This window comes from Nomascus leucogenys, unplaced genomic scaffold, assembly GCF_006542625.1.
Source record: "Nomascus leucogenys isolate Asia unplaced genomic scaffold, Asia_NLE_v1 Super-Scaffold_576, whole genome shotgun sequence".
Taxonomy (NCBI): Eukaryota; Metazoa; Chordata; class Mammalia; order Primates; family Hylobatidae; genus Nomascus; species Nomascus leucogenys.
In genome coordinates this window covers 155,484-170,851 of record NW_022095784.1, presented here as the reverse complement: position 1 = coordinate 170,851, position 15,368 = coordinate 155,484, and the positions used below count along the sequence as shown (strand labels likewise).

The 15,368-nt window shown below is 49.3% G+C and overlaps 1 pseudogene; it reads left to right on the top strand.

Moving 5' to 3' along the window:
* The first annotated feature begins 1,164 nt into the window (after window positions 1-1,164).
* Window positions 1,165-13,005, top strand: LOC115833685 (annotated as a pseudogene).
* Window positions 13,006-15,368: the final 2,363 nt, after the last annotated feature.

Genomic DNA, 15,368 nt, shown 5'->3' with positions numbered 1-15,368 from the left:
TCTTCTGGGCCAGCTCACGTGGGCATCTCCTTGAAGGCTTTAAAAAGATTTAGATCTGAGTCTGTCTCAGATTCTCCGGCTCAGAACCACAATTTCTTCATCTGAGGCTATTATCTTGCTCTGGAGGAGGGAGTGAGAACTGGATCACTGGTTAGGGTGGTGACTGTTTTGGACAACTGCACAGCCACAGCCAGGAACACAGAAGGCAGAGAGGCAGCCTTGATCTGCAAGGGCTCCAGTTAACCCCAGTGGAGACCCTTGATGGACAAAGGCATTCTCCTAGGCTTGGTGATGAAAGTGTTCCTCTTACAGCCAGACAAGGCACTCAGGGCTCTGCAGCAGAGAAGTTAGAGCTGTAGCTTTTTTGCTTGGTGTTTTCACTAAAACTTAATTTCTTGTTGCACTTGTTGGATGGGCATGTCCCATAGGGGAAGTTTCCACTACTGTGTTCTAAACTTTGGACTGCTTGCACCATCTTACTTGTCCCCTCATTAATAATGAATTAAATAAAACCTTTAGTATATGCTAATTTCATATCTTTACGAGAGTCATGATTTTACCTTTTTTTTTTTTTTGAGAAGTACCTTTTCACATTGCTATCACTCCTTTACCAGAGCAGTGAGTGTCTGGGTCTCCCTCTTAGGGGCAGACACTGTTCCATGTAATTAGAATTAATTTCTTGTTCTTGGTAGACAGAGAAAACCTTCCACACTCCCAGGAGACAAGGGTTCAGATCTTATGCCATGGCTGAGAGTGATGCTGAGGAAGACACTTCTCTCTAGTCTCAGTCTGCCAGCCTGTGAAATGGGCTCATAACAAACTCCTGATCCCAGGCTCAGTCGCCTTGAGCCCATGACCTCACCCAATCCCTCCCCTTCCTCCCGTGCCCCCAGGAGGCGCGGGGACTCGGGGGGCGGCCCCCTTTCCTCCGGAGGCGCCCAGGTGGCATGTCGGTGCCTCAGCTCCCGGGGGTTTCTGGGTTCTGCGCTGCACACGGGGTGCCCAGGGGCCTCTGGAGGGGGCGGGCTCTCTCCAGCCAGAAAGCCCGGAGCCGCCCAGGAATTTTGGCTTGGACTGAGAGCATTTCCTCCCGGGCCTGCCGAGGGCGATCCGGGAAGGACGGCTGCGGGCACATGCCACGCTGCTTTCAGCCAGGCTGGCACCATGCGGCCCCTGCTCTGCGAGCTGGCCGGGCTGGCCCGGCTCTGCGCCGCAGGCGCTTTGGCCCGTGAGTGGGGCGCGGGGCACGGCAGGGGACACACAGCCGGGAAGATCCGCAGATGTCGAGGAAAGAATGAGCTAGAGAGAGAGCTGGACACAGCAGCGAGATGGAGAGGGAGGCAGATGCAGGGAGGGAGGGATGAAGAGAAAGATGGTGAGAGAAAACAGACTCAGAAAAAGGCAGAGAAGTAGAGCAACGGAGAGATAAAGGAGAGGGGGAAGAATAAACAGTGAAAAGGAAAAAAGGAGAAGCTGAGACAGAAAGAGGCTTTCCCTGAACAGCTATGAACCAAGATAGAAAGAAAAAAGAGTTTGAGAGACAAAAGAGAAGAAGGAAAGAGAAAGACTGACTAAAATGGCAAGGGGTGGAGGGAGAGAGGATAAGAAAAGAGAAAGATTTGAGAGAGACCAAAAAGGAGAGAGAGAGGGAAGCTCGATGCTTGGACTAGAGCTGGCAAGAGAGAAGGAGCCAGGATCTGGGGTGGGAGGTCACAGCTGCTGGGTGGGGCAGCCCCGGAGGCCAGCTCCATCTCAGAGGGCCTGCGGAGGCTCAGGCCTGGCTTTATAAGACATTGCTTAAGAAGCCAGATACCAAAGGGTGAGTGACCCAAGCCAGCCCAGCACAGCCTTAAGGAGCCAGGCAGGCGAGCCCAGGAGAAAGGCCACCGACTCACCTGCCAGGTGGCCTCAAGTGGTTCTGCATTTGGTGAAGAAGTCAGCCTCCTGGTTTCCAGGGAGCTTCTCTGGGGGAACTGAGCTGTTCTGGGTGGAGACGGGGGACTGGATGGAGATGGAGAGCTGTGCGGGAGGGAGAGGCTGTCTGGGGTTCCTTCCATTAGCTGGGTTCCTTGCCTTTCGCTGTCCCCTTTCTTCCCCCCACCTCCCACCTCAGCTTAATGTTGCCCCTTCACAGGTGAGGCTCAGACAGGGTGATTCATGTCAGGTGACTTACTAGACTGCAGTCTGGGGCGGTACACAGATGCTCATTCCACCACCCTGCACATTGCACAGGACTTTACAGTTTACAAGCCACAACCCCACTTAGCCAGGGATGGCTATTGCTCATTCCAGTTGCCCAGGTGATGGGAAAGCTCAGATCTCACGGTGGTGCCAAGGCAGAGCCCTCACAAAGCATCCAGGCCTCCTGCCCCTCAGTCATTGCCCCGACCTCGGCAGAAGTGCCTTGTGCTAAGATAGCTCCTGGTGCCTTTCAGGGCCTGGTGAACTGTGGGATTAAGCACTTGGGGAAAGGATCCAGACCAGCCCTTGGGATCCCCTGCCTTGGGTGATTCCTTCCCCTCTCTGGTGCTGTTTCTTCCTCTATAAATTGGGGAGAATGATACCCACCCCACAGGGCTGGCCTCAGGGATTAGATGAGAGAGGAAGTGCCCAGCAGGGAACATGCATCAACACATATTCTCTCAGATGACTCCACTGATCTCTCTGAGCCTCAGTTTACCCACCTATTAAAGATGACCACCAATGGCTTCCTCACAAGCTGCATGAGTTGTGGCTGGGACTCTGCCCAGCATAGAATACAGGCCCCAGTACACACCCTCCCATCCCCCTCTCCTTTACTCCCTCCCAGCTCAGCCCCAGGCTCTCCAGGAGCTAAAGGCACAAAGCAGCACCTGTGCTTCTCCCAGAGGGAGGAGGGAGCAGCCTGCCCACAAGTGGCTAATTTGGTGCCCCCTTTAGCCACAACTTGTACAGAGGCTTTAATTTAAAACCACCTTTAAACGTAATTTTTCTTTCTGATTATGTATGCTCATTGCTACAGATAAAGAAGAAAAGGAGTTTGGGAGGCTGAGGCGGGCAGATCACGAGGTCAGGAGATCGAGACCAGCCTGGCTAACATGGTGAAACCCTGTATCTACTGAAAATACAAAAAAATTAGCCAGGTCTGGTGGCACAAGCCTGTAGTCCCAGCTACTCGGGAGGCTGAGGCAGGAGAATCACTTGAACCTGGGAGGTGGAGCTTGCAGTGAGCCAAGATCAAGCCACCATACTCCAGCCTGGGTGACAAAGCAAGACTCCATCAAAAAAAGAAAAAAAAAAAAGAAGAAGAGGAAAATATTCATGTGTTAGTGTAATTTTGCGTTGACTTCCTACAATTTTGTGCATATTCTTTCAGATTTTAGACGATATATCTTAACTTTTGATTATGAAAACTTTTGGATACAAAAAATACAAAATAATAGTATATGAAAGAATGATATAATGTACTTATCAACCCTGCTTCAACAAGTATCAGTTCATGGGCAGTTTTATCTCATCTATAGTCTCCACCCTTTCTCCTCTCCCTGGATTATTTTAAAGGAAATCCAGGCATTGTATATTTTCTTCTTTTTTTTTTTTTTTTTTTTTTTTGAGACAGGGTCTTATTCTGTCACCCATGCTAGAATGCAGTGGCGCAATCTCAGCTCACTGCAACCTCCACCTCCCAGGTTCAAGTGATTCTCCTGCCTCAGCCTCCCAAGTAGCTGGGACTACAGGCACTAATTTTGGTAGTTTTAGTAGAGACAGGGTTTCACCATGTTGGCCAGGCTGGTCTCGAACTCCTGGGCTCAAGTGATCCACCTGCCTCTGCCTCCCAAAGTGCTGGGATTACAGGTGTGAGCCACAACACCTGGCCTGGCATCATGTATTTTTATCTATAAATATTTCCTTGTGTACCTCTAAGAGATAAGCACTCTTTCAATAAACATCAGAGGCCGGGCGCGGTGGCTCACGCTTGTAATCCCAGCACTTTGGGAGGCCGAGGTGGGCGGATCATGAGGTCAGGAGATCGAGACCACGGTGAAACCCCGTCTCTACTAAAAATACAAAAAAAAAAAATTAGCCAGGCGTGGTGGCGGGCGCCTGTAGTCCCAGCTACTTGGAGAGGCTGAGGCAGGAGAATGGCGTGAACCTGGGAGGCGGAGCTTGCAGTGAGCCGAGATTGCGTCACTGCACTCCAGCCTAGGTGACAGAGTGAGACTCCATCTCAAAAAAAAAAAAAAAAAAACAATCAATAAACATCAGAGTCCAAAAGCAGTGTGTGATTAAATATCATTAAATATTCAATCACTGTTCAAATGTCCTTGATTGTGTCATATCTTTTTACAATTCATTTGTTTGATCCAAATAAGGTTACATACACTGCATTTGGTCAATGTGTCTGTTAGGTCTCTTTAAATATGTAAGTCTTCTTTTCCCTTTTTTTACTTAATTTTTTTTTGTTGTTGAAGAAACTGTTTGTCCTGCAAAGTTTTCCACATTTAGATTTTGCTAATTGCATCCCTTTCATGTCATTTAAATATCTCCAACCCCTTATAGTTTCTATAAATTGAGAGCTATCTCTAACATGTCCGACTTCCAACCTTGGTTTCTTTCTTTTTTCTTTTTCTTTTTTTTTTTTTTTTTTGAGACAGAGTCTCATTCTGTCATCCAGGCTGGACTGCAGTGGTGTGATCTCGGCTCACCACAACTTCTGCCTCCGGGGTTCAAGCAATTCTCATGCCTCAGCCTCCCGAGTAGTTGGGATTACAGGTGCGCACCACCACACCTGGCTAACTTTTGCATTTTTTAGTAGACGCTGGGGAAGGGGGGGTTTCGCCATGTTGGCCAGGCTGGTCTTGAACTCCTGACATTAAGTGATCAGCCTTCCTTGGCCTCCCAAAGTGCTGGGATTACAGGCATGAACCACCACACTGGGCCCCAGTCTTGGTTTCTTTTAGCAGCACTCAGAGGAACCTTTATCCCTGATGGCTTTTTAGACCATGAGCCACCATGTCTGGCCCACATTTTGGAGTTTTTTATAGAAACACTTGAAGAATAGTGTTCTGCTGCTTTCAAAAATAAAACGCATGGATGGTTTTGAATGAATCATACATTTTAGTATAAATATTGGATGTGGTAAATTTATTATTCTATTATATTGAATGTGGTGAAATATAATTAACCCCCAGGTGGCCAGGGTTGTTTTTCAAAGCAGAGTGTGACTTTGACAATTCAGAAGATACAGCAGCACCTTTCAGAGATGCCACTGAGAAAACATTTCTCATCACCGAGCATGCAGAAATCATCTACGCTGTGGCACTTTCTTACTGTTTGGGTAAAGATACAAAAGGTCTTCCCATAAGGCCTGGAAGTAGAGGGAGCCGTACTTCCACCTCAGAGGATGGGACCCAGGGGCCACATCTCTTTAACTGGGGCAGCCAGCCCAGCCCAGCCCTCCCCTGGGGCCTCTGGGCTCCACAGCAGCCTGTACTTACCAGCACAGGATGCCCTGCCCATGGCCACCATCTAGGGTGCACATCAGGCCCCGAGCAGGAGCCAGGCCAGAGAAAACAATGCAGCATCCAAGGAGGTCCATTTCCCAACTGGCGGGGCCTGGGAGAGGAGGAGGAAAGGAAGGAAGGGAGCCCTGCGGAGCCACAGCCTTGGCTGCTCAGGGTTAATCATCATAATCCTTCAGCCTTTTCCACTCCCCTTGTCTGAGCCTCTGACAGCCCCATGGGTGCATATGCGTGTCTACTAATTTTTTTTTTTTTTTTTTTTTTGCAAGACAGGGTCTTTCTCTGTCACCCAGGCTGGAGTGCAGTGGTGCAATTGTAGCTGACTGTAGTGTCAAACTCCTGGGCTCATGCAATTCTCCCACCTCAGCTTTCCAAATACCTGAGACTACAAGCATATGCCACCAATCCTGGCCAATTTTTTAATTTTTTTTTTTTTAGTACAGACAGAGTCTCACTATGTTGCCCAGGGTGGCCTCAAACTTCTGGCTTCAAGTGATCCTCCTGCCTCAGCCTCCTAAAGCTCTGGGATTACAGGTGTGAACTACTGAGCCCAGCTCCTGTAGCTAATTTTTGAGGCCTCTCTGCAGCCTCCGAAAGACAGAGAAGAATGAAGGATGAGCTACATGGGGGAGTCAGGGCCTCAAGCCTACCCTAACCCATTTTATGGAGGAGGCAGCAGAGGCTCAGGGAGGAGAAGAAACTTTCTCACAATCCCACAATCATTAGTGGCTGAACCAGGCTGAGAACAGGGGTCTCCAGCATGTTTTCTGCCATCATGCATTCAAGTCAGCGCCCTGGTGAGGACCCTGGTGCAGAGGGAGCAGGCAGTACAATGTCAGGCCCTGCTGCAAGCTTGCTCTCTCAGATGCACTCCATGGAGGACTTGATGAGCTCATGGACAGTTGCTCCAGGGTGCACAGAGCACAGCTTTGTCCAGATGTGAAGGATTAGTGCTGAGCCATGTGGGGAGCGACCTCAGCCCAGCCTTTCCCCTGGACGGGTATTGGAGCTGAGTTAGACCTCATCACAGACATGTAGAGAACAGGGTCTTTTAGGCCAGTGGAGAGGAGCAGGCTCTGGTTGCTCCTGACTTCCAAAGCAGCCAGACTCTCACTTGGCTGGCAGGGTCACACTGCATCCTCCTGGCCTGAGCCTGGGAGCGGTGTGTGAGGGGAGAGTGGCTAGGGTCTGGGAGAGGGCAGGTGAGCCTCTGGGGAAAGGCTTGGCCAAAGGCCTCTGGACAGAGCCAGCAGGGGGTGTGTGTATCTACAGACTCATGATGACAGGCCCTCCCCCAGGTCGGCCACTCTGTGGGTGAGAACAGCTCTTCGGGCCCCCTCAGAGCTTTTCCTCTCCAAGCTGAGCAGCCCAGTTTCAGCTGAGACAATTGAATTAAAATTTGGAGTCCCAGACTGGGTGTGGTGGCTCACGCCTATAATCCTAGCAGTTTGGGAGGTTGAGGCGGGCAGATCACTGGAGCCCAGGAGTTCCAGCTTAGCCTGGGCAACGTAGTGAAATTCCATCTCTACAAAAAATTCAAAACTTAGCCAGGTGTGGTAGTGTGTGCCTATAGTCCCAGATACTCTGGAAGCTGAGGTGGGAGAATGGCTTGAACCCAGGAAGCAGAGGTTGCAGTGAGCCATGATCACGCCACTGCACTTCAGCCTGGGTGACAGAGTGAAACCCTGTCAAAAAAAAAAAAAAAAAAAAAAAGAGGAGTCGCTTCCTGTAGGCTCCTCTAGACCTGCTCCTGCCTCTCAAGGGCCTTCTCAGAATGTGGGGCCAGGATGGAGCATAGCCCCCAGGGGCCTGTCTCTCTGAATATTTTACATGGATGCCTGCAGCCCACGATGGCTGCTGCTTTCTGCGGACAACCCCGCCAGGCAGCCAGCTTTTGTTACGGAACATTTCAAACCATGCACACAAAAGTAGAGAGAATCACTGAATGCGCCCCCATGTGCTCATCACCCAGCTTCAGCAATTAGCAACTGTCAGCCCATCCTCTTTGCTCTAAATATCCATGCATGTCTCTCCCCCATCCCCACCCAGGCCTGGATTATTTGGAAGTAAATCCAAGACAGCATAGCATTTTATCTGTAAATATTTCAGTATAGCTCTTTAAAGGACTCACCTTAAAAAAATAACCAAAGCGCCATTATAATGTCCTCCTCCCTCCCCAGATTCAGCAATAACACCATTATCTTTTGAAGAGTCTTTTCTAAGTTCACTGGAGGGAAATAATGAAAAGGAGAATTTGAAAAACAGATTGTTCTCCACAAAAGATGCTCAGAGTGGAAGGACGTTTTGTTCCTGGTCTTGTTCTCATCCCTGAGTGGAAGAGCTGAGAGCTAGACAGAGTTGGAATCAGAAAATCACAGGGCAGGGGGCCCCATCTTGCTGAGATGAGGCCTGGAGGTCAGGGTGCCTGAGTTCCAGGCATTTTCAGATGGTGTGACCTTAGACAAATCACTCGGCCTCTCAGAGTTACACAACCATCACCAGATCCATCCTATCTCAAGCCTATCCCACTTCTAGACAACTGCAGATGACTCCTTGGCCAACCCATCCAACACTAAGGCCTTACAGCTACAAACATTGCATGTACAGAGATCAGTTCCGTAACTCTCTCCCCCAACTGAGCTTTGGATGCCCACATCCATGGCCACAGCCTCAATATTGTCACTATCTGAAGCTGCTCTAACTCTAAAAGCTAAAATTGCAATATTCTTTACCTCTTGTTCCTCCTGTGATTCCTAAGACCTCCAGTCTCTTCAGCCCCCATTTCTCCCAATTTATTGGCCCTCTTCTTGGCCTCATTTCTTTCCTTTTCCCAGCTGGATTCCAGGGCTCCTCTCCTAAACCCCTGGCTGGCCAAATCTCAGTTCCTTGGCCCCTTGCTTCCACCACATCCATCCTGCAGACTCCTAGGTTTCAGCTCCATCCAGCCATCTGTCTTTGCCACTCTGCACCCAGACTGTGGAGCACTGCTTCCAGGATTCCTTGTTGATGCCAGCTCATTCTGCATGGTCCTCCTCCACTGCATCCCTCATTCTGCACATCCTCTTTTGAAGCCCTCTTTGTATTCAAGTCCCTTACCTAGTGGTGCACTGATGGACTGGCTCTCAAAAAAAAAAAAAAAAAAAAAAAAGGAGGGGGCGGGTTGTTGATTTCTGTGGTGTAAATGTTCTCATCATGGCCACAATTTTTTTTCTTCTTTTACTTAAAAACTTTTTCTTGTTAGAGATAGGGGTCTAATTATGTTGATCAGCCTGGTCTTGAACTCCTGGCCTCAAGCGATCCTCCCACTTGGCCTCCGAAAGTGCTAAGATTACAGGCACGAGCTACCATTTCCAGACACCATGGTCACTATTTTAATGTCTGTTTTTAGCAACCTACTCATAGAATTCTTGAAATTTTAACATCTAGCTCTCCTCCCTACATGATCTCCATCTTACTGCACTGCGTAAATAGAGGCTATCAGGTGGGAGCTCCCTCCACTTTTTGGCCCTCTAGTTAGATGGTTTACCTTTGCCCATTTTTGCTGCATTCCCTCCATCTTCCTTCCAGATGTGGTCCCACCCACTCTGGATCCAGGGCCTCCCATCAATTCAGGAAGTGCATTCCTTGGGTTCTCGTCTTCTTCCTGTCCCTCAGGCTGTAAGCATGGTTGTGTTTTCCAATGCTTAAAACAAAAACAAAAACAAATGACAACCATAAATACTTCTCTAGACCTTGCGATCCAATCTCCCTTCCTTCACAGCCAAGCTTTATGAAATTTTCCAGAATCCAAGTTTCCACCCCCAACCTTACCTTCCCTTCTCATGTCACGGTAATCCAAACTCTGCTTTTCCTCCACTCCTAAAAGTGCTGGGGTGAAATTTAGCAGGGCCTTTCCCGTGCTCTCTTTCCAGTCCTTACCTTGCTAGACCTTCCCACTGCTTTTGGCCATGCTGACCCTTTTCATCCCCTGTAGAATCTGTAAAGCTCTTGGCTTCTCTTGACTGCTGGGGCAGCACACTCCTTCCTGAGTGTCAGCGTTCTCCAAGGTTCCAGCCAACCCTGGTGCCCCACAGGCAGCTTAGGGTTACCAACTGTGAAATCTGAGCTTGGAGTCAGGGATCTCAGACTTCTGCTGTGAAGGTTGGTGGTGGAAGAGCTAACTCAAGGAGAACAATTCTCAGTCAAGAGTTGAGCGGGTTGAATGGCAGATCCTCTGCTTATGAGTAGTGACTCTGGACACATCCTTTCACCCTTCTGTGCATCAGTTTTCCTATGTGTAGATTGGGCATAACAACAGGTTGTTGGAGAGGTTAAGTGAGCACCCTACATGGTGCATGGTAAGCACTCGTCACATGACAGCTGTTACTAATGGGTTCCCAGTGTCAATGCTGCTGCTGAAATACCTCCTCTCATTTTCTTCCTCACTATTCCTACAGCTACTCGGGAGGCTGAGGCAGGAGAATCGCTTGAACCGGGGAGGCAGAGGTTGGAGTGAGCTGAGATTGCGCCATCACACTCCAGCCTGGGCAACAGAGCTAGACTCCGTCAAAAACAAAACAAAACAAAACAACAACAACAACAAAAACAAGCATCAGAACTGGTTTATTAAAGCCTCTTGGTTAAAGCTCTGCCCCCTCGGCCTTATTTCCAGGACTTCCCTCTCCAGTCTCTCTCCCGCCCACTCTGTATCTCCAGCCACTGCAGGCTCCCTGCAGGCTTTGCACAGTGAGCCACGCTCTTTCAGGCCTCTCCATCATTGCAGGTGCCATTCTTCCTGGCTGAAGCCTGCCCTCCCTTCCTCCCTGGGCTTCACCTCCTTGAGGAAGTCCATCTGGGTCTGTAGGTGACTGTGGCTGTAGAGACTGGTGGGATTGAGATAACTGACACTCGCACACTGACCCCCACCTGGGCCGTCCTCTGCTTGCTCTTGAGGTTGCTTTGAGGACTGACCTCACTTGAGCCCAGTGTTTACAGGAGTCTCTGGCATTATGGAAAACTAAGCATCCCACCGTGACAAGACTTGTTTTCCCACAGCTGCAGAACCCTTCACCACTCCCTGAGGAGACTCAGCTCAGAGCACAGCGTGTGACAGACACGTGGCTATGCAATGCCATCTAGATGTCATAGAGGAGGTAACAGGGTGCTTTGGAAGGACATGTGGGTTCAGGACCACCTTCTAGGATGGTTCCTGTGGGCAGATGCAAGCTTGCTTTGGAATGTCAGGACATCGGGCCAATCCTGCCCTGGGGCCACCTTGTCCAGCATCACCCTCCCATCTAGGCTGCCAGGCTGGCGAGCCCCCCATGGACCCCACCTCCCCTAAGGCCTTACTTACCCCACCAGGACATTTCAGCATCATTACTCGATGGGAAGGTGGAAATCCAGTCCCTGTTATGTTATATAGCCACGATTCCTAACTTGTGTGGGGAAAAGTTTTCACCTTTATTGTCACAAGCCTTTAACTGAAATTGAGCATTCCCATTCATCATAAACACAGACAGCAAGCTGTGGTGTTAATAGTACTATAACTTTGTCATCAATAGAAATCCAGATAATTTCATCTTCTTCTAGTTATGAATAGCTCAACATAACATTTATATCTTTCATTATGTCAAAATTTCAGTTGTTGTTAGGCCTGATGTTAGATCATGTGAGTTAATAAATACATTTTTTTTTTTTTTGAGGCAGGGTCTCTGTCTGTCGAGAAGGCTGGAGTGCAGTGGCGCAGTCTCGGTTCACTGCAACTTCCACCTCCCAGGCTCAGGCAATCCTTCCACCTCAGCCTCCCAAGTAGCTGGGACTACAGGAACATGTGCCACCATGCCTGGCTAATTTTTGTATTTTTTTGTAGAGGTGAGGTTTTGCTATATTGTCTGAGCTGGTCTTGAATTCCTAAGCTCAATCCATCCACCCACCTCAGCCTCCCAAAGTGCTGGGATTACAGGCATGAGCCACTGTGCCCAGCCAATACATATGTTATATCCAAATTTTTAAATTTTGTTTTTGACAGATTCTTGCTCTGTCACCTAGGCTAAAGTGCATTGTACAATCTCGGCTTACTGCCGTCTCCGCCTCCCAGGTTCCAGTGATTCCTGTGCCTCAACCTCCTGAGTAGCTGGGACTACAGGCATGCACCACCATGCCCGGCTAATTTTTTGTATTTTTGGTAGAGATGGGGTTTCACCATATGGCCAGGCTTGTCTCAAACTCCTGATCTCAAGTGATCTGCCCGCCTCGGTCTCCCAAAGTGCTGGGATTACAGGCGTGAGCCACCGTGCTAGGCCAAAAAGTTTAATTTTAAATACTTGATTTTTTTTTTTTTTTTGGCAGAGTCTCTCTCTGTTGCCCAGGCTAGAGTGCAATGGCATGATCTCAGCTCACTGCAACTTCCACTTCCCGGTTCAAGCAATTCTCTTGCTTTGGCCTCCCGAGTAGCTGGGACTACAAATGTGCATCACTGTGCCCGGCTTCTTTTTGTATTTTTAGTAGAGACAGGGTTTTGCCACATTGGCCAGGCTGATCTCGAACTCCTGACCTCTGGTGATCCATCCACCTCAGTCTCCCAAAGTGCTGGGATTACAGGCGTGAGCCACCACGCCCGGCCTAATATTTGAATAATATTTTAATGCAATTGGTGCTCTTGGTAATTCTATGTTTTATTTTTTGCATTTAAGGCATTATTCTGAGAAGAGGTCTGTAGGCTTCACCACATCGCCAATGGGGTCCATGGCATACACGGGGAAAAACCATTAAGAACCCTGAGTAAATTTCAAAATCCCAGACCTGTCATTTGGCAGAGACACCACCAGGGAGCAGAATAGCAAAAGGAATGTGAGCTCCAGGCTGCAAAGTCCAAAAGGGAGAAGGTAATCTACACGCGCTTCGTCCAAACCTGTGACTGAGTGCCAAAAAGGAAGGAGCCTTAGAGAGCGAGCCCCATAGGACATTGTCATCTGCAGAAATTGAGGCAGGCAGGGGCAGAGCCTGAGTGAGGAAAACCCAGGTCCCGCAGCTCCCAGCCCTTTCCCACTGCACCCCACTGGACCGCCAGCTGCTCCTTAGGACCTGGCTAATGAAGCAGAACATGGCACCACTCCTGTCCTGGACGTTACCCACCTTCTCACTCTAGATGGTACAGAAGACCGTGGATCACCTGGGGACACAGGTGAAAGGCCTGCTGGGCCTGCTAGAGGAGCTGGCCTGGAACCTGCCCGGGAGACTCTTCAGCCGCGTCCCCGACATCCTTGGAAAAGGTGAGCAGTGCAGGTGGCAGAGGACATCCTCTGGGCTGCTGTCATCTGGCGCTGTGCAGACGAGACGGGGACGGCTGCTACACGGCACAGGTGTAGCCTGGATAGCAGGGAGGGTCCCAGCGCCCCCTGGGGACGGAATCGGGACGGCATCATCCCTGCTCCCCTCCTCTACCACCCCGCCCCCACACCCGGTCGCTGCCTCCCGGTGTCAAGGTGTCAAACGAGGTTCTGGAAGAGCCGGCCCTAGATGACATCTCAGCACAACCCCGGCGCGGAGAAGCTGCCTGCTTAATTGGCCTTCTCACGACTGGAGCTCCTCAGCTCCTTTCATTTTCCCCTGAGGAGCCACTCCTGTTCCACCACAAAACCGTCGCAGGGAAGACGGGCACCCCTACTGATCAGGCAGGGATGGGGTTGCACTCTGTTCTCTCCTTGATCCCTGTATCCCTAGCTCAGGAATTCCCGGGGTCTGGGGAAGGGAGGGAAGGCACTGCTGAGCACCACGAGTCGGGTACCCCACAGCACCCCAGCTTGCTCAATGGAGGCCGCTGCTTTCTTTCGATGGCTTCTGAGCCCTGGAGCTGGAGCCCAGCAGCTGGAGGTGGTGCACCTGCCAGGCAGCACCCTCTGAGAGCCAGCGCCGTCCTCTCTCCTTCCTTCCTCAGTTTCGTGTGAAATAAAAGCTACTGTTTTTGGTCTCCTCTGTGTCTGCTGACAGAGTAACCCGTTTACAGCCCCCTCTCCCTCCACTTCCATGCCTGGGGGAGGCCGGCAACCCCCTCCAGGCTCAGACCTGGGGACACGCCCACTCCCGCCATCTGTGCTTTAGCACTCCTTATTTATAGGGGCAGATGGAGCAGGGGGTTGATTCACAGAGGTGGGGGCCCTTCGAGTGGCCTTGCTTCTCAAAATGTAGCCATAGGTGAGAAGCAAGGGGATCAGGGTCTCAGGACCCACCCGGACTCCTTAATCCAAATCTGCATTGCAATGAGGCCCCCAGGGAATTTATGTGTCCATTAAAGAAGTTTCTTGTTGTTTTAAAAAAAATTTCCTATGAAGTGAAATTCAATGTAAAATTCATCAGTGTAACCATTTTAAACTGTACAAGGCTGGGAGTAGTGGCTTGTGCCTATAATCCTAGCATTTTGGGAGGCCAAGGTAGGACGATCACTTGAGCCCAGGAGTTTGAGACCAGCCTGGACAACATGGTAAAACCCCATCCCTACAAAAAATACAAAAATTGGCCGGGCATGATGGCATGGTGGCATGGTGGCATGATGGTGCATGCCTGTAGTCACAGCTACTCAAGAGGCTGGGGTGGGAGGATCACCTGAGCCCTGTAGATCAAGGCTGTGGTGGGCCATGATTGTGCCACTGCACTCCAGCCTGGGACAGAGTGAGACTTTGTCTCAAAAAAAAATAACAAAATAATAAACAAATTGTACAAATGCAGTGGCATCCAGTACATTCAGAAGTTGTGCAGTCATCACCACCAGTTCCAGAACATTGTTCTCATTCTAGAAAGAAACTCTGTACCTATTAAGCAGTCACATCCCATTCCTGCTCCCCGCTACTCCCCGGAAACCACTGATCTCTGTCTCCATGAACTTGCCTCTTCTGGACATTTTAAATATAGTAGTCCTGCTTTATCTGTGGTTTCACCTTCCATGGTTTCACCTTCCATGGTTTCAGTTACCTGAAGTCAACCACAGTCCTAAAAGATTAAACTCCAGAAATAAACAATATATGAGTTTTCAATTGCACATCATTGTAAGTGGCATGATGAAATCTCTCGCCATCCCACTTTGTCCCACCCCAGACATGAACGCTCCCTTTGTGCAGCATGGTCCACGCTGTCTACACTTCCTGCCTGTTAGTCACTTAGCAGCCTTCTCAGTTACCAGATTAACGGCCACAGTATCACAGTGCTTGTGTTCCAGCAACACTTCATTCACTTAATCAAGACCCAAAGTGCAAGAGCAGTGTTGCTGGCATATGGTGGTTGTTTTTAACGTAACTCTGCCTTCACAGAAGCTGGCATATTGTTCTAATTTTTCTATTTTATTCTTAGCTATTGTTACTAATCTCTTATGGTGCCTAATTTATAAATTAAACTTCAGAGGTATGCATGCATAGGAAAAAACATAGTCTCATAGGATTAGAAACTACTGTGGTTTCAGGCATCCACTAGTGGTGTTGAAATCTATCTCCTGAAGGTAAGGGGGTATCACAGTAAATAGAATCATACAATATGTAGCCTAGCTGTATCTGGCTTTTTCCTCTGAGCATAATGTTTTCAAGAGCCATCTGTATTCTAGCGTGTATCAGTACTTCATTCCTTCTTATGGATGAATAATGTTTCATCGTATGAATATACCACATTCTATTTTTTTTTTTTAGACAGTCTCACTCTGTCACCCATGCTGGAGTGCAGTGGCATGATCTCAGCTCATTGCAACCTCTGCCTCCTGGGTTCAGGTGATTATCCTGCCTCAGCCTCCCGAGTAGCTAGAATTATAGGTGCGCACCACCACGCCTGGCTAAATTTTGTATTTTTAGTAGTGACAGGGTTTCACCATGTTGGTCAGGCTGATCTCGAACTCCTGGCTTCTTG